At 47.2% G+C, this 20,045-nt stretch overlaps 1 protein-coding gene across 9 annotated transcripts in view; it reads right to left on the bottom strand.

Annotated features, from left to right (window-relative positions):
• The window catches only part of nrip1a (nuclear receptor interacting protein 1a), a 184,486-nt gene that overhangs the window by 77,830 nt on the left and 86,611 nt on the right, over positions 1–20,045 (bottom strand). Inside the window, exon 1 of one of the 9 annotated variants that reach the window (XM_060833851.1) lies at positions 8,017–8,080. The exons of 5 other annotated variants lie outside the window; for them this stretch is intronic. The gene's annotated coding sequence lies outside the window, so the exon portion shown is untranslated. Of the gene's footprint in view, positions 1–1,573; positions 1,627–6,465; positions 6,488–6,570; positions 6,635–8,016; positions 8,081–20,045 lie in introns of those variants that run through there. 3 more of the 9 variants (XM_060833853.1, XM_060833857.1, XM_060833854.1) reach the window with 3 other exon arrangements.

Genomic DNA, 20,045 nt, shown 5'->3' with positions numbered 1-20,045 from the left:
TCCTCCCATTTACCAACCAGGTCGCAATCTCTGCCTGTCTTCACCCATCCCCATCTCACCACCCTGCTACCCAACCCCCGCCCCCCCACACCTCCACCCCCTTTATCTGCAACTTCCCGTACACCCAGCCCCAGTCCTGAAGAAGGGTTGTACCCAAAATATTAACTTCTCCACCTCCTGATGCTGCCTGGCTTGCTGTGATCTTCCAGCCTTCTGCTTTCAGTGAATAGCCAAACCAAACCAGAAAAAAAGCTGAGCTGGGAGAACTGGCCACTTCCATTTCATTGTACAAGAGTTTTTTTTTTAAATCTTGAGAGCCTTGAGCCTGAGGCAGTATCTGTTAGCTACAATCAATTTGATCCTAAAACCCACCCAAGCCATATTTTTCTGAATCACTGCTTTTATGAGCTCTCTGAAAACAAACCAAGGACAACATAGCCTTGTTAAAGGAGCATCACCATGATCACAGGAGCCTCTGTACATCATGCAGATAAATGGGAATTGCTGTTTATTAGTCAGCAGAGAGATGGTGGCCTGTTTCTGTGCTGTATGACCCTATATTTCATTGTGCACATCAGTATAAGATGAAACACAGCCTGATAAGGGAAATTCTGGTAACTTTATTGTTAGGCCACTGATTAGATTAGATTCCCTTCTGTATGGAAACAGGCCATTTGGCCCAACAAGTCCGTACCGACCCTCTGAAGAATAATCTACCCAGACCTATTCTCTTATTCTATATTTACCCCTGATTAACGCGCCTAACACTATGGGTAATTTAACATGGCCAATCCACTTGACCTGCACATCTGTGGACTGTGGGAGAAACCAGAGCAAACCCACGCAGACATGGGGAGAATGAGCAAACTCCACACAGACAGTTGCCCGAGGCTGTAATTGAACCTGAGACCCTGATGCTGTGAGGCAGCAGTGTTAACCACTGTGCCATCGTGCCACCCACTTAAACAGGTGTGGGGACAGGGCAAGTTGAGGTTCTATCGAGATTCGAACTCAGATCGTTGGCTTTAAAGTTCAGAGTGCTAACCATTACCTCACAGAAACAGCAAGGGCGGTGATTCGGTTTATAATTATTACATTATGGTGACCAATCAAGTGAGCTACCAAGCAAAGATTTTCAGATGTTTTAAAATCACAGATCATATAAAGCCTCACAACTTGGTGTGTCAAATCTATTTTTTTTGTGGCAAATTCTTAGCAAACGAACAATGACTGGTATTCTCACCCAACCGACACTGCCAATGCCCTAGGCATTATCACCGACCTGAAACTGAACTGTGAGAAAGTGAGGACTGCAGGTGCTGGAGAGGGTCCAAAAGTGTGGCGCTGGAAAAGCACAGCAGGTCAGGCAGCATCCGAGGAGCAACAGAGTCAATGTTTGCGGCATAAGCCCTTCATCAGAAATGTTGACCGTCCTGCCCCTCGGATGCTGCCTGACCTGCTGTGCTTTTCCAGCACCACACATCCCAACTAGAAACTAAACTGTATCAGGTACACCAATACAAAGACTACAAGGGTAGGTCAGAGACAGAGATATCTGTGGGGAGTAACTCACCTCCTATTTCCCCCAGGTCAGGAGTGTGAGAGAATGCTCCCTACTTGCCTGGATGAGCGCAGCACCAACAACACTCGAGAATCTCAATCGAGGGCGGAACCATGTTTACGGCCCCCTGATCAACCACATTCAACATTCACTTCCTTCCTCACTGACACACAGTGACAGCAGCATCTACCACCTACAGGAAGCACTGCTGCACGTGACAACAATACAGAAACAAACAGTCATGCTGCATTGCAACAGGCCCTTCGGTCCAACATGTCTATGCCGACTACAAACACCAAACTGCAATAATACCATTTACATACACTTGGCCCATAGCCTACTACATCCTGACATTTCAATTGCTCAAGAAGATGATGCTTAAGTACTGTGAGTGTATCCGTCCCCACCACCCTCTCAGGCAGCACGGTCCAGAATTCTACCACCCTCTGGCTGAAAGGACTTTTCCTCAGATCCCCCTGAAACCACTTCCTCCTCACCTCAAACATGCACCTCCAGGCTTAGACACTTGGCAAACCCATTATCTCTATCATCTAGAAGGACGGGGCAGCAGATACTTGCGGGTATCACCGCCTGGAAAATCCACTCACCATCCTGAACTGGAAATGTATCACCGCTCCTTCACTGTCACTGGGTCAAAAGCCAGGAACCCCCTCCCTAATGACCATGGGGGTCAACATGCATCCAAAGACTGCAGCGGTTCGAGACTGAAGTTCACCACCACCTTCTCAAGGGGCAATTAGGAACAGTGGCCCAGCTAGTCCAGCCAGAAATGCCCTCAAATGAATTACAGAGAAATACCCAGCACCCTTTCTATTATCCATCCACAGTTTGAATACACCACCAGTGACAGCTCCTAAGGAACATAGAACACTACAGCGCAATACAGGCCCTTTGGCCCTCAATGTTATGTCGACCTGTGAAAATAATCTGATACTCATCTAAATTACACTTTTCTATTACTATCCACATGTATGTCCAATCCCCATTTAAATGCCCTTTACATCGGCGAGTCTACTCCTGTTGCAGGTAGGCCGTTCCATGCCCCTACTACTCTGAGTAAAGAACTACCCTGATATCTGTCCTAAATCTATCACCACTCAATTCAAAGCTATGTCCCCTCGCATTAGCCTTCACCATCTGAGAAAAAAGACTCTCACTGCCCATCCTATGTAACTCTCTGACTGAAGAAGGGCTTATGCCTGAAATGTCGATTCTCCTGATCCTTGGATGCTGCCTGACCTGCTGCACTTTTCCAGCAACAAATTTTTCAGCTCTGATCTCTAGCATCTGCAGTCCTCACTTTCTCCTAACTCTCTGACTACCTTATACGTCTCAATTCAGTCACTTCTCAACCTTCTTCTCTCCAACCAAAACAGCCTCAGTTCCCTCAGTCTTTCTTCATGAGACCACCCTTCCATACCAGGCAACATCCTAGTAAATCTCCTCTGAACCTTTTCCAACGTTTCCACATCCTTTCTATAATGCGGTGACCAGAACTGTACACAATACTCCAGGTGTGGCCTTACCAGTGTCTTGTACAGCTGAAGCATGACCTCATGGCTCTGAATCTCAATCCCCCCACCATTAAACGCCAACACACCACATGCCTTCTTAACAACCCTATTAACTTGGGTGGCAACTTTCAGGGATTTATGAACCTGGACACAGAGATCTCCCTATTCATCTGCACTGCCAAGAATTTTATCATTAGCCCAGTACTCTGCATTCCTGTTGCTTCTTCCAAAGTGAACTACCTCACACTTTTCTGCATTAAACTCCATTTTCCAGCTCTCAGCCCAGCTCTGCATCTTATCTCTGTCCCTCTGTAACCCACAATATCCTTCGGCACTATCCACAACTCTGCCTACCTTAGTGTCATCCGCAAATTTATTAACCCATCCTTCTATGCCCACATCCAGATCATTTATAAAAATGACAGCAGCGGCCCCAAAACAGATCCTTGTGGCACACCATTGGTAACTGAGCTCCAGGATGAAAATTTGCCATCAACCACCACCCTCTGTCTTCTTTCAGCTCGCCAATTTCTGATCAAAAACCGCTAAAACACCTTCGATCCTGAAACTCTATATTTTGTGCAATAGCCTACTATGTGGAACCTTATCAAATGCCTTCCAGAAGTCCATATACACCACATCAACCACTTTACCCTCATCCACTTGTTTTGTCACTTTCTTGAAGAACTCAATAAAAGGTTAGTGAGACACAACCTACCCTTCACAAAACTGTGTTGACTATCCCTAATCAAATTATTCATTTCCAAATGATTATAAATCCTATCTCTTATAACCTTTTCCAACACCTTACCCACAACCGAAGTAAGGCTTACTGGCCTATAATTACCAGAATTGTCCTGACTCCCCTTCTTAAACAAGGGAACAACATTTGCTATCCTCCAGTCTTCTGGCACTACGCCTGTCGACAATAATGATATCAAGATCGAAGCCAAAGGCTCTGCAATCTACTCGCTGGCTTCCCATCCCATCTGGCCCAGGGGTCTTATCTATTTTCAGATCTTGCAAAATTGCTAAAACCTCCTCTTTGTCAACCGCAATCCCATCTAGGAGGAGAAAGTAAGGTCTGCAGATGCTGGAGTATCAGAGCTGAAAATGTGTTGCTGGAAAAGCGCAGCAGGTCAGGCAGCATCCAAGGAACAGGAAATTCGACGTTTCGGGCACAAGTCATTCCTGATGAAGGGCTTATACCCAAAACATCGAATTTCCTGTTCCTTGGATGCTGCCTGACCTGCTGCGCTTTTCCAGCAACACATTTTCAGCCGCAATCCCATCTAATCTAGTAGCCTTATCTCTGTATTCTCAGTAACATTGCCCTTTTCCAAAGTGAATACTGATGAAAAGTATTCACTAAGTGCTTCCCCGTGTCCTCAGATTTTACACACAATTTTCCATTACTGTCTTTGATTGGGCCTAATCTTATTCTAGTCATTCTCCTATTCATGATGTACCTATAGAAGGCCTTAGAGTTCTCCTTGATCCTATCTGCCAATAACTTCTCTTGTCCCCTCCTGGCTCTTCTTAGCCCTCCCTTTAGATCTTTTAACTTCTAACTCTCAAGCCCCCTAACTGAGCTTTCACGCCTCATCCTCACATTAGTCTTCTTCTTCCTCTTGACAAGAGCTTCACCTTCTTTAGTAAACTATGACTCCCTCTCTCAACAACTACCTCCCTGCCTGATTGGTATATATTTATAACGGACCCGCAGTAGCAGTTCCTTAAATAAGCTCCACATTTCAAGTGTGTCCATCCCCTGCAGTTTCCTTCCCCATCCTATGCATTCTAAATCTTGCCGAATCGCATCATAATTGCCTTTCCCCCAGTTATATCTCTTCCCCTGCGCTACATACCTATCTCTGCCAATTGCCATTGTAAACATAATTGAATTGTGGTCACTGTCGCCAAAGTGCTCACCTACCTCTAAATCTAACACCGAGCCGGGTTCATTCTCCAGTACCAAATCCAGTATGGCCTTGCCCCTTGTTGGCCTGTCTATGTACTGTGTCAGAAAACCCTCCCACACACGTTGAACAAAAACTGACCCATCTAAACTATTTGAACTATAGTATTCCCAGTCAATACTGAGGAAGTTAAAGTCCCCTATAACAACCTCCCTGTTATTCTTGCTCCTATCGAGAATCATCTTTGCTATCCTTTTCTCTATATCCCTGGAACCAATCGGAGGCCTATAGAAAACTCTCAACAGGGTGACCTCTCCCATTCTGTTTTTAATCTCAGCCCAAACTACCTCAGTGGATCACTCCTCAAACATTATCTCAGCTGCTGTGACACTACCTTTGATTAACAATGCCACATCCTTCCTCTTTTACCATCCTCTCTGTTCTTGCTGAAACATCTAAATCATTCAACAACCATTCCTGTCCCTCCCTTCTCTGAAATGGCCACAATAATCGAAATCCCAGGTACTAACCCATGCTACAAGTTCACCCACCTTATTATGGATGTTCCTGGCATTGAAGTAGACACATTTCAAAACCCAACATCCTGATTGCCGGTGCCCTCTCGTGACCTTGAAGACCTATCCCTGACCTCACTACCCTCAACCTCCTCCACAGTGGAACTACAATTCAGGTTCCCATCCCCCCCGCTGCATTAGTTTAAACCGTTCCCCCCTCCCCACTCCAAAGAGCATTAGCAAATTCCCACCGAGGACATTGGCAACCCGCTGGTTCAGGTGAAGATCATCCCTTTTGCAGAGGTCCCACCTTCCCCAGAATGAGCTCCAATTATCCATGGATTTCTGGTTGGCACATTATATTTCCTCTAACACTGCCTCAGGGACCCACAAGTGACCCAGATTCTTCCGAACACATTTCTGAGGATCTCTCGTTGACAGACTCTCCAACTGGCTTCACTCACTCATTCTCAACTGAAACCGGACTTGGGGACCGTCAAAGACAGAGAAAGATGTGACCAGCAATCCCAAGCTGGACAGGTCAGTCCCCAAAAGAAGGACTGAACCAAGAGCCCTTGTGGTCCTGAATGTTAAAGTAGAGGGAACTGTGCCTGTTCACCGCAAAGAATAATTTGCAACATATTACAACAAGAGCACAGGGTCATAAATCAACAGAGCAGCAATTCGTTAGCATTCCCAAAGAGGGCCATGAGACAGGAGGCTGTGTTGCGATTCCTCATCATCGTCTAGCTGAAAGGCCAGAACACAGCACTTAACTCCCATTAAGCCTGCCCTGAGACTCCGAGACTCAACACGGAGGAACAGCTCCGGGTTTTGCCTCGTCCTATTGCCAACCTGCGGAGGGTTTGAGATTCCCAACAACCCAGTGCACTGAGCTTTGAAAACTGAGATCATCCTGAAGACTCCTAATTCACCTTCCAAGTCTCGCTTCAATCCTGCCTGCCTAACCCAGCTGGCAAGCACAGGAAGGAAGTTCGAGTTTAAACATAAACACATTCATCCTGAAGACAGTGACTCACAGCTTGCTTACGGTCCTTGGTATTGCCAGGTCAAAAGGAGCTGCTGCATTTGTGAAACATCACCTTATTCAAGCCAGGGGCTTCAGTGACATCTCCTCAGCCCCAACTTCTGCTCCCTGACACAGGTCACTTCTCTGGCAACGAACCAATCAATGTTCAGCACTTGAAAGGGAACACATTAATTGTCCTTTTTAAATCCAAGTGTCCCCATCCTGGGCAGCCAGCTCCCATTGCTGGCTCTCGTCTCACTATGCCTCACAGGATTTGAGACATGACTCATTCTGGGTGGATATCTCGTTTCTAAGTCAGAGAAGGTCATGGGGGGTTAGGTTCCACTCCACAGAACCGATTATAAAATGCTAGGCTAACGCAGCCAATGGAGCGCTGCGGGAGTGTGACATGGTCGGGGGGGAGCTGCCTCTCGTGTGAGCTGTCAATTCGCCCTGTCACATTTGAAGAAATCATCCAGGAAATATCCTCAGCCACTGTTTACACCTCAACCAACTACATCGAAAAAACCCCCAGTCATTAATGTTTGTTCCACCACCTCCAACGCGCTTTCCCCCCCCCCCCCCGCCCCCCCCCCCACCCCACACACACACACACACACTCTTTTCTTCATGGGATGTAGGCATCTCCAGCTAAGTCAGCATGTATCTCCCATTCCTAATTGCCCAGAGGGCAGTTAAGAGTCAACCACATTGCAGTGGGTCTGGAGTTACATATAGACCAGACCAGGTAAGGATGGCAGCTTCCTTCCCCAAAAAGACATTAATGACCCAGATGGGTTTCATGGCAATTGACAACAGCTGTTATTAAACTCTGAATTCCAGATTCTCTTACTGAATTCAAAGTCCACCCAGGATTCGAACCGGACCAGCAGAACATTAGTGGGGTCTCTTCATTAATAATCTTGTGACAATATGACCACGCCATTGCCTCCCATATGAACAATAATTAATTGGCTGGGAAATTCTTCTGAAAGTGCTGAGGCCCTGAGAGGGACTACAGACTGGCAATATGCAGAGTGGAGGTAAATATTTGTGAATCCACAAGTTACAATCTGGGATAAGCAGCTTAAAAGCACATCCAGTTGCAACATGCAAAGGGGAGTTGGACTAAAGTACCTGGACAGGAACGAACTGCAGAGCACTTGGGGGGGGGAGAGAGGGAGGCATAAGAGCGAGGGTTATTGGACTGATTGGGATGACACTGTCAGCAGACTATCAGCCACAGTAGGCTGAATGGCCTCTTTCTGTGCTGGAAGTGTCCGTGAAGATTTTAAAGAAAACATCAGGAAACTCACTCATAAAACTCGTCGAAGAGAGGCAGAAACTGCCGGGGAAACTAACATACATATTAAAACAGGATAGAAATTGTTAAAGCCTTTTTTTTTGAGCCAAAGGTACAGAGGTTTAAGTCGGAGAAAATTGTGCTTTTACTTACAGTGCTGGCAGAATGTTATCAACTGGCTGACAGTGCGGCGGTGAACCCGGGTAGGTCTGGGAACTGTGACTCACAGTGAAGAGAAGTCACAAAAGTGCCCTCAATTCTCACCCTCGTGACACCCAAATGTACAACGGCACACACAAACAATTTGTGAATTGAAGCCAGCTCGCGGTTTCGGAGCTGCTTCAATGCAGAAGGAAGGGGCTGCCTTCTGGAGATATATATAGGACTGAAACCAGGCAGCAACTCCCAGAGTGATGAAGGAGACTCGTTAATCTGCAATCGCCACATCTCTCTTTGATTTGTCCAATTATCTTCCCCAGACCAAAGTCAAGCAATAAATCAGCAGCAAATTTTTCCAGTAACCTCCAACTTTTTTAAGTGAACTGCTAGTAAAAGGATTTTCTTTTACAAGTCCAGAAGCTTAAAATCCCTACGGTGCAGAAAGAAGCCTATTCAGCCCATCGTGTCTGCACCAGCCCTCTGGACAGCATGCCATCTAGACCGACTTCCCCCTGTAACCCTGCATTCTCCACGGCTAATTCACCTAGCCTACACAACCCTGGTCACTCTGGGATATTTCCCCTGGACGATCCACCCTAACCTGCACATCTTTGGACTATGGGAGGAAAACCACACAGACACAGGGAGAATGTGCAAACTCTACACAAAGGGTCGCCCAAAGCTGGAATTGAACCCGAGTCCCTGGCACTGGGAGGTCATTTCATTTTTATTTTATTTTTTATTTTATATATCATTTGTTTGCCTGCAGGAGTGCTGAGGGCAGGAGGACCTAACTGGCATTTATGTTATTTGGAATCCATAGAATCCCTAAAGTGTGGAAACAGGCCATTCGGCCCAACAAGTCCATACCAATCCTCCGAAGAGTATCCCACCCAAACCCATTTCCCTACCCCATTGCTCTACATTTATCCCTGACTAATACAGCTAACCTACGCATCCCTGAACACTACGGGCAATTTAACACTGCCAATCCACCTAACCTGCACATCTCTGGACTGTGGGACGAAACCGGAGTGCCCGGAGGAAACCCACGCAGACACGGGAAGAATGTACAGACTCCACACAGACAGTTGCCCAAGGTGGGCATTAAACCAGAGTCCCCTGTGAGGCAGCAGTGCTAACCACTGAGCCACTGTGTCGCCCTACTAAAAGCCCGAGAGGTCACAGTGCACTTGACCCTCGCTCTATGAAGTGCAGTCACTGTTGTAATACAGGAAGAGTCAGCAACCCAATTTGCTTGCAGTCAGCACCCACCCAAGAGGGTGGTGATACTAACAGCAGCTGGGATTTTTAAGCAATGTTATGGTTGAGAGATAAATGTTGCTCGAGTACATTGCGGGGGCTGAGGGGAAGGGGAGGGCGGGGGATCCTTCCCTGCCTTACCTCTGAATTATCGGGTCTTTTTTGTAACCAGCTGGACATGCGTCAGGTTCACATTGCCAGCTGGCTGGGCAATGTTTCTCCAGGCTACACTAAGGTCATCAGGCAGAGGAGTAGGCCATTCAGCCCATCGAGTCTGCTCTGCCATTCAAGGTGATCATGGCTGACCTGATCATCCTCAACTCCACTTTCCTGCCCAATATCCTTGATGCTTGTACTGATTTAATTCTTATTTATTTTCCCATGGGATGTGGGCTTTGCTGGCTGGACAGCGTCAATTGGCCGGCTCTAATTGCCCTTGAGAGGGTGGGGGTGAGCTGCCTTCTTGACCCACTGTAGTTCTAGGTAGACCCACAATGCCCTGAGGAAGGGAATTCCAGAAGTTTTGACTCAGCGACACTATAGTGAATGGCTTAAAGGGGAACTTGCAATTCCTATACATTGCCCTTATACTTCTAGATGGAAGTGGTCATGGGCTTGGAAGATGCTGTCTGAGGATTTTTGGTGAATTGCTGCAGTGCATCTTATAGATGGTACACACTGCTGCTACTGAGCCCAGGTGAGGGAGGGATTGGATGTTTGTGGATGTGGTTTCAGTCAATAAAATATGCAGTCTATACAGCCTTAGACAAATTTACTGACCCAGCCTTCTTTGGTCAAGAACCTCACAGGTTTACAAAGAAATTTCCTTTTATCTCTGTCTTAAATGTGAGCCACCTTACTCTGAGATGATGCCCTTTGATCCTAGACTCTCCCACAAGGGGAAACAACCTCTCCATATCTGTCTTGTCAGGTCCCCTAAGAATCTTCTACATTGATAGAGTCATAGAGATGTACAGCATGGAAACAGATCCTTTGGCCCAACCCCTCCATGCCGACCAGATATGCCAACCCAATCTAGTCCCACCTGGCCCATGTCCCTCCAAACCCTTCCTATCCATATACCCATCCAAATGCCTCTTGAATGTTGCAATTGTACCGGCCTCCACTACTTCCTCTGGCAGCTCATTCCATACACGTACCACCCTCTGTGTGAAAACATTGTCCCTTAGGTCTCTTTCATATCTTTCGCCTCTCACCCTAAACCTATGCCCTCTAGTTCTGGACTCCCCCACCCCAGGGAAGAGACTTTGTCTATTTACCTTATCCACGGCCCTCATGATTTTATAAACCTCTATAAGGTCACCCTCAGTCTCCGACACTCCAGGGAAAATAGCCCCAGCCTGTTCAGCCTCTCCCTCTCGCTCAAATCCTCCAACCTTGGCAACATCCCTGTAAATCTTCTCTGAACCCTTTCAGGTTTCACAACATCTTTTTGATAGGAAGGAGACCGGAATTCACGCAATATTCCAACAATGGCCGTATGGTCACCTCTCATTCACTATATTCCAATGTGGACAGGCTCAACCTACTCAGCCTCCCCTCATAAGGCAGTTCCTCCACACTTAGGATCTTCCTGTGAACTTCCTCTGGATTATATCCAATGCCAGTGTACCTTCCTTTAGAGTAAGGAGCCCAACACCATTCACAGTATTCCAGCCTCAGTCCTACAGTGTATAGTTTTAGCATTGGCTCTCTAATTTTATATTCCATTCCCTTAGAAATAAAGCTGAAAATGTGTTGCTGGAAAAGTGCAGCAGGTCAGGCAGCATCCAAGGAACAGGAGATTCGACGTTTCGGGCATAAGCCCTTCTTCAGGAATCCCAAAACATCGGGCTTATGCCCGAAACGTCGAATCTCCTGCTCCTTGGATGCTGCCTGATCTGCTGCGCTTTACCAGCAACACATTTTCAGCTCTGATCTCCAGCATCTGCAGACCTCACTTTCTCCCCTTAGAAATAAAGGCCTATATTCCATTTGCCTCGGAGTTGATTTGCGCTTGAAAGTGAGGCTCAAACCTGTGAACGTGCGTCCAACAGGCAAGCGCGATGCCCATGAAATGCAAGACGATGGGGGTTCATAGAATCCTGACAGAGCAGAAAGAGGCCACTTGGCCCATCAAGCCTGCATCAACCCTCTGAAGACCACCTCACCCTATCCCTGTAAGCCCACATTTGCCATGGCTAATCCACCAAGCTTAAGTTGAAAATCGCACAGCACCAGGTTCCTGATGAAGAGTTCATGCTCGAAGCATCGATTCTCCTGCTCCTCGGATGCTGCCTGACCTGCTGTGCTTTTCCAGCATCCCATTCTTCAACACCAGGTTATAATCCAACAGGTGTATTTGGAAGTACAAGCTTTTGGAGCACAGCTCCTTCGTCAAGTAGCTTGTATCTCCAAATAAACCTGTTGGACTATAACCCGGAATTTTGTGATTTTTAATTTTTTTCAATCCAGTCCAACACCAGCATCATGGCTACCCAACCTACACTATCAGCAATTTCCCACGGCCGATCCATCCTTACCTGCACATCTTTGGACTGTGGAAGGGATCCAGAGCACCTGGAGGAAACCCACACAGATACAGTGAGAATGTGCAAACTCCACACAGACAGTCACCCGAGGCTAGACATGAACCCAGGTCCCTGGCGCTGTGAGGCAGCAGTGCTAACCACTGAGCCTCCCACGGACGTGGGGAAGGGTGGGAGACATGATTCTGGGCAGGAATGCAAACTGCATGATGGGGCAGAATGTTAAAAAACGGACGAATTGGGCGAAAGGTGCTGTGAAATGATGCCAACTTCAGCCAAAAGAGCAGAAAAAAAGAGCCTTGCAGACAGTCTGACGCCCACACTGTATCGACCTCAAAAACACTGCGGTTTAAGAAGCTAAGAAATGAGGGCGCTTTACTGGGGGCGAGTGACCTTGATACAAAAGGGTTGGCAACAAGTAGAGAATGTTATTGTACAGAAAGAGGCCATTCATTCCATCATGCCTCTCCTGGCCCTTTCGTAAGAGTGAATCTTTCATTCCCATCTCCCTCTGCTCAATGCCAGAGCTCCACAAATATCCTCTCTCTCACATTTATCCAAATCTTTTTCCACTGTCCCATCAAGCAACACATGCCAACCAGCTCACAACAGCTCACTGTCTGCAAAGAAATTCTTCTGTCTAGTTTTTTTTGCATTTATTTAAAATTTGTACCTTCCAGTTATGAACGCTCCTGCCACTGGGTACAGTTTCTCGTTATTTATTCCAGGAACACCACAGAGCTAGCAGTGGGCAGCCAAGAGCTGAACAAAAACACAGGCATATTAAAATACATCAGGCACATTAAGCCAACTCAGTTGTTAGCACTGCTGCCTCACAGCACAAGGGCCCAGGTTTGACTCCACCCTCACGCGATCGACTGTGTGGAGTTTGCACATTCTCCCAGTGCCTGTGTGGGTTTCCTCCGGGTGCTCCGGTTTCTTCCCACAGTCCAAAAACGTGCAGTTCAGGTGGGTTAGCCACAGGAAATGCAGCATTACAGGAAGGGGGTCGTTCGCTCTCTGGAGGGTCACTGTGGACTCGATAGGCCGAATGGCCTGCTTCCACACTGTAGGGATTCGATGAGAACCGGTCAGAGAAGAGGAAGAGAGGTACAGTGAGCAGCACGGTCTCCTGCTGTCACAAACAAACACAGAAACTCAACAGGTCTGGCTGAAACTGTGGAGAGAGAGCAGAGTTAACTCTGAGTGCTAATGAAGAGTCACTGGAACGTTGACTGTTTCTCTCTCCACGGGTACAGCCAGACCTGCTGAGTCTCACCAGCACTTACTGGGTTTTGTTTCAGATCTTCAGTTCTTAGCTTTAATTTACTGTTTCTTGCTCTACCACCGTTCAGTGAAACCCACGCCACTACCCTCTCCCCGTGCCCTCAAAGTCATGGTTTATAACATCGAACATTACAGCGCAGTACAGTCCCTTCAGCTCTTAATGTTGTGCTGACCTGCGGAACCAATCTGAAGCCCATCTATCCTACACCATTCCATTTTCATCCATATGTTTATCCAATGACCATTTAAATGTCCTTAAAGGTGGCAAGTCTATGACTGCTGTTGGCAGTGCGTTCCACTATTTACTATTGACTCTGTACAGTTACACAGTGAGTGACCCTCGCCCTGAATAAACACTATTCTCTGAGTAAAGAAATTACCTCTGACATCCTTGTTTACCGCTGATTGAGCGAGACAACAAGCAAGGCCCTTGTGCAGGACAATTAGGGATGGGCAATCAATAGGACTCAGCCAGTGTCACCCACATCCAAACAGAAGGAAGTTGCCAGGGATCACCAAGAAATGGCAGGGTCCACACATTGCGATCAGGTACTGCTGCCCCTGAACTTCCAGATTAAAAATTCCAGAGGGTAGGATTCCAGTAAAATATATCGTGTGGCATTAAATATGTCCAGGTGGCTCTCTGCTGTCTATCCCAATTCAAACTTCTTCAAAGGAGGTGGGGAAGGAAAGGCAGTATGGAAGCAGGCCATTCAGCCCATCATGTGCACACTGATCCTCCAACCAGCACTCTACCTAGACCCACCCCATTACCGTATCCCCGAACCCCTGCATTTCCCATGGCCAATCTACCTCACCTGCATATCATTCTACTGTGGGACGAAATCCAGAGGAAGCCCACGCAGACAAGGGGAGGACATGCAAACACCACGCAGATAGACAGTCACCCCAGCGTGGAATCGAACCCGGGTCCCTGGCGCTGGGAGGCAGCAGCGCTAACCAACGAGCCACTGTGCTACCATTTGACCAAACAGCACTGTTTTAGGAAGTATACAGTGAAACTTCCAGAGGTCAGTCCCATGGGAGTCGGCAGCGTAAATGGCCTTTCACAGCAAGAGTCCATGTGGCAAGGGAAAGGGAACACTCTTGCAGCCTGTCACTCTGTTAGATCCTCAGTGGCTATTCACCCATCACAACTCCATCGCCATACATCACCCAAACTCACAAATCATACACACCTCAGCCCCACAGGGACTGTGAAAATATCAAATGGAAAGACGTTCAGAAAGACGTTATTTTTGTGCCTAAGGTCATAGGGTCAATCCCCGCTCCAGTGACTGAGCACAGTGATTCCGCACTGCCCCAGGGCTACAGTGCACTGTGGAAGACGTGCTGCACTGTCAGACACCCCACGTGACAGTGACAATGTCAACCTGCCTTCCCACACAGGGTGGATGCAAAAATATTCATTTCAAAGAAAAGGAGATTACACTCCAGGCCATAGTTACCCCTCAAACATTGCAAAAAAAAATTATCGGCACAGTTATCAAACTATTGCTGGTGAGACACTGCTCTGCACAAGATGTGGAGGAGCTGGTGTTGGACTGGGACAGAAAAAGTTAAAAATCACACAACACCAAGTTACAGTCCAACAGGTTTATTTGAGAGTAGAATATTTCGGAGGGCTGCTATGTACAGTTACGCTGTGACTCTCACCCTGAATAAAACCCGACTGTACAATTACACAATGCATGACCTTTAACCTGCTGAATAAACATTGACTCTGTACAGTTACACAGTGATGAAGGGCTTTAGCCCGAAACGTCGATTTCACTGCTCCTCGGATGCTGCCTGAACTGCTGTGCTCTTCCAGCACCACTCATCCAGAATCTGGTTTCCAGCATCTGCAGTCATTGTTCTTACCTACACATTGAGTGACCCTTGTCCTGCTGAATAAACATTGACTCTGTACAGTTACACAATGAGTGACCCTTGAGCTGCTGAATAAACATTGTGTAACTGTACAGAGTTAATGAGTGACCCTTGTCCTGCTGAATAAACTACAGTTACACAGTGAGTGACCCTTACTCTGCTGAATAAACATTGACTCTGTAGTTACACAGAGTGACCCTTACCCTGCTGAATAAAGTACAGTTACACAGTGAGTGACCCTTACCCTGCTGAATAAACGCGGACTCTGTACAGTTACACAGTGAGTGACCCTTACCCTTCTGAATAAACGCGGACTCTGTACAGTTACAGTGAGTGACCCTTACCCTGCTGAATAAACATTGACTCTGTAGTTACACAGAGTGACCCTTACCCTGCTGAATAAACTACAGTTACACAGTGAGTGACCCTTACCCTGCTGGATAAACACTGACTCTGTACAGTTACACAGTGAGTGACCCTTACCCTTCTGAACAAACACTGGCTCTGTACAGTTAGACAATGAGTGACCCTCAACCTGAATAAACACTGACTCTGTGGAATAGAATAGACTTGGGCTGAACGACGTAAAACCAAAGTATGGCAGCAAAATGGTAACTGAACATAGAGCTCCCTTTAAAGCAGAGATGCTTCAAACCTAGTGCAGGTACATTGCCATGAGAGGAATGGGTAGAGGAACAAATTTAAAGCTTCCAGGATTGAAAAAGAGATAGAGAGTAACATCAAACACAAAAGGTGTGCTTATGTCAGGTGGACAATATAATCAAGAACTTTGAAACAAAGTAGAAACTTTCAGGTGAAAAAGCAAATAAGAGAAGCAAAGATCAAGAATGAGAAGAGACTGGCAGCTAAAGTAGAAAGGAATCCCAATAGTTTCGACAGGCATATAAAAGTTTTGTAAAAGGAAGGACAGGATGGGTGATTTACACAGGGAGGCAGGGGTCATTGCCTTTACTAACACCAGGTCATGGTTAAAAAAAAGGATAAGACTTCAGACACTCGAAAAGCTTTAAAATTGATAGAGTCAGAGTCATACAGCACGGAAACAGACTCTTCAGTCCAACTAGTCTGTGCCGATCATGTTCCCAAACCAAACGAGGCCCACCTGCCTGCTTTTGGTCCAGATCCTTCCACTCATGTACCTGTCCAAATATCTTTTCAATGTTGCAACTGTACCTGCATCGACCTCTTCCTCTGACAGTTCATTCCACACACCAATCACTCTCTGTGTAGGAAAGGTGCCTCCTGTCTCCTTTTTAAATCTTTCTCCTCTCACCTTAAAAATATTCCCCCTAGATTTGAACTCCCATTACTTAGGGAAAAAATACCTGCCATTCACCTGATCTATACAACTCATGATTTTATAAACCTCTACAAGGTCACCCCTCAGCCTCCTACACTCCAGTGACAAAAGTCCCAGCCTCTCCAGCTTCTCCTTATGACCCATCCATTCCTGACTGAGCACTTCAGGCTGACGGTTTTTCTATTCATTGTATGGACTGCAGAGGTAGGACAAAGGGTGGAGAGGTTTGGTTTTTAATCAACAACTTGTGGTGTACGGACATTGCAACTCTGGACAACCACTGTGGACGGCACGGTGGCACAGTGGTTAGCACTGCTACCTCACAGCGCCAGAGACCCGGCTTCAATTCCCGCCTCAGGCAACTGACTGTGTGAGTTTGCACGTTCTCCCCGTGTCTGTGTGGGTTTCCTCTGGGTGCTCCGGTTTCCTCCCTCAGTCCAAAGATGTGCGGGTCAGGTGAATTGGCCATGCTAAATTGTCCGTAGTGTTAGGTAAGGGGTAAACATAGGGGTATGGGTGGGTTGCGCTTCGGCGGGTCGGTGTGGACTTGTTGGGCCGAAGGGCCTGTTTCCACACTGTAAGTAATCTAATCTAATCACTGCTCCCCAAACCTTGTATTCTTCACCATCAAATGTTGCCCCTTCTATCTACCACAGGAATTTACTACTGCTATACTAACCGCTGTGTACACACCACCACAAGCAAAGGTTGAGGAAGCTCTGGATGTGCTAAACTTCACCTCTTACACCCTAAAGACGGAACATCCCGAGGCCCTGTTTATTGTAACTGGTGACTTCAATCAAGCCAATCTAAGGAAGGTGTTGCTCAAGTACCACCAGAACATTACCTGCTCCACCAGGGGCCAGAACATGTTAGGCCACTGCTACACCACTGTGAAAGATGCCTACCGCTCCCTCCCCGCCCTCTGACCACAATGCCGTGCTTCTTCTCCCGGCCTACAGGGAAAAACTCAAGCAGGAGACCCCCCCCCACCCCCCTCACTGATCCAGGTGCAGTGCTGGTCAGAGGAGGCAGAGGATCAACTCCGGTGCTGTCTGGAATTGGCTGATTGGGCCACGTTCCAATAGGCTGCAGGTGCCTTGGACGACTACGCCACCACCGTCACAGACTTCATCATCAAGTGTTTGGAGGACTGCAAACCGAGGCAGTCAACCCGAGTGTTCCCCAAAAGGAAACCCTGGATGAGTCAGGACATACAGAACCTGCTAAAAACCAGGCGTGAGGCCTTCAGATCAGGAGACCCACTCAAATATAAGGAATTCAAGTATGACATTCTCAGACCCATTAAGACAGCCAAGGACCCATATCGATCCAAACTAGAGACCCAGACAGACACCCGGCGACTATGAAAAGGTCAGAACGACATCACAGGTTCTAAAACGAGACACTGCAAGATAGCACACGATCCCTTCCTGATCGTCTCAACGCCTTCTACGCTTGCTTGAGCAGAATTTCGGCGGAGAGGTAACACCTATTCCAATAAGTCCTGACGAACCTCCCCAACAGTCACTGCAGCAGAGGTGAGATCACTTTGCCTTCGTGTGAATCCAAGGAAAGCGATGGGACCAGACGGAGTACCAGGCCGTGCACTCAGCGCATGCACAAATCAACTGGCAGAGGCCTTCTCAGACATCTTCAACCTCTCCCTGCAGCAGACCACTGTCCCTGCCTGTTTCAGGAGGGCCAACATCATCCTTGTGCACAAGATGGCTCTTACAGCATGTCTCAATGACGACTGCCCAGTAGCCCTAACTTCGGTGGTCATGAAGTGCGTTGAAAGGTTGGTCATGGAATTAATAAACTCCAAGCTCCCCACTACTCTTGACCCACTCCAATTTGCCTATCGGACCAACAGATCCACATCAGATGTCACATCACTTGCTCTTCACTCCTCCTTGGAATAGCTTGACACTTTAGAATAACTACGTAAGAATTTTACTCATTGAAAGCTGAACTGCAGTCAACACTATTATCCTCTCGAGACGGATGACTAAACGTAGTAATCTCGGACTAGACCCCACTCTCTGCAACTGGATCCTCAGTTTCCTGACCCACAGGCCATAATCAGTGAAGATTGGGGACAATATTTCATCCTCACTAACACTCAAAACTGGAGCCCCCCCCAGGTGTGCGTACTCAGCCCCCTACTGTACTCACTGTATAGCCATGTTTGCGTGACCAAATACCAGACTAATGCCATTTACAAGGTCACTGATGACACCACCATAGTCGGTCGAATCTCAGATGGCAATGAAACAGACTACAGACGGGAGTTGGACACCTGGAAAAATAGTGCACTGAGAACAACCTAGCTCTCAATGCCGGCAAAACCAAGGAACTCATTACTGACTTTTGGCGGGATGTTACTCATGCCCCCCTACACATTAACAGCACAGAGGTGGAACGAGTGGAGAGTGTCAAGCTCCTGGGAGTGGTCATCAACAACAAACTTTCTTGGATACCTCATGTGGATGCACTGGTTACAAAGGCCCAACAATGTCTCTTCTTCCTCAGGCAGCTGAGGAAATTTGGCATGATGGTGAATACCCTTGCCAACTTTTATAGGTGTACCATCGAGAGCATTCTGTCTGGATGTATCACTACCTGGTATGGCAACTGTACCATTCAAGATCGGAGACAGTTACAGAGAGTGGTGAACTCAGCCTGGATAATCTCAAAGGTCAACCTCCCATCTATAGAATCCATCTACCAGGTTCGCTGTCAAGGAAAGGCCGCCAGCATTCTCAAAGATCCATCCCACCCTGGCAATGTTTTTCTACAACCTCTACCATCGGGGAGAAGGTGCAGAAACCTGAACACATGCACCAGCCAGTTTCAAAACAGTTTCTATCCTACTGTTGTTAGAATACTGAATGGACTCTCAAACTCTTAACATTCGCCTGTACCTGCGTTTTGGCTTTTGCCGCTGTTTACCTATTATTTACTTATCTCTGCTACTTAACTCTGGGATCTGCCTGAATTGCTCGCAAAACAAAACTTTTCACTGTGCCTAAGTACATGTGACAATAAATTCAATTCAATTCAATTCAATTCAATCCCAGCAAAATCCTGGTAAATCTTTTCTGATCCCTCTCTTAATAATATTCCTCCTAAGAATAGATTCACTTCAAGAAACCAGGATGGGATGAGATTCGCGCAAGGGTACTGAGGAAGTGAGTCGAAAAGTGTGGTGCTGGAAAAGCACAGGTGGTCAGGCAGCATCCGAGGAGCAGGAGAGTCAACGTTTCGGGCATAAACCCTTCATCAGGAATGAGGGGAAAGGGAGCTGAGAGATAAAACCGAGGTGGTTGGGGCTGGGCAGGGAGAAGGTAGCTGGGAAGATGATAGGTAGATGCGGATGAGAGAATTGATGGTGATAGGTTGGAGCGGAGGGTGGAGCAGATAGGTGGGAAGGAAAATGGACAGTTAGGACAGGTCAAGAGGGCAGTGCCGATTTGGTGGGTTGGATCTGCAACAAGGTGGGAGGAGGGCAGATGAGGAAACTGGTAAAATTGACATTGATGCTGTGTGGTTGGAGGGTCCCGAGGTAGGAGATAAGGCATTCTTCTTCCAGGCATACGGGAGCAAGGATTAGGTGTTGGAGGCAGCCCAGGACTTGCATGTCCTTGGTGGAGGGCCAGGATTTAGCATTGGAGGAAGCCCAGTGGAATTTGCAGAGGCATTGCCAT

Source organism: Hemiscyllium ocellatum, chromosome 12 (genome assembly GCF_020745735.1).
Source record: "Hemiscyllium ocellatum isolate sHemOce1 chromosome 12, sHemOce1.pat.X.cur, whole genome shotgun sequence".
NCBI classification, from domain to species: Eukaryota; Metazoa; Chordata; class Chondrichthyes; order Orectolobiformes; family Hemiscylliidae; genus Hemiscyllium; species Hemiscyllium ocellatum.
The sequence above is the reverse complement of the archived record's forward strand: the minus strand, read 5'-3'. Positions and strand labels throughout refer to the sequence as shown.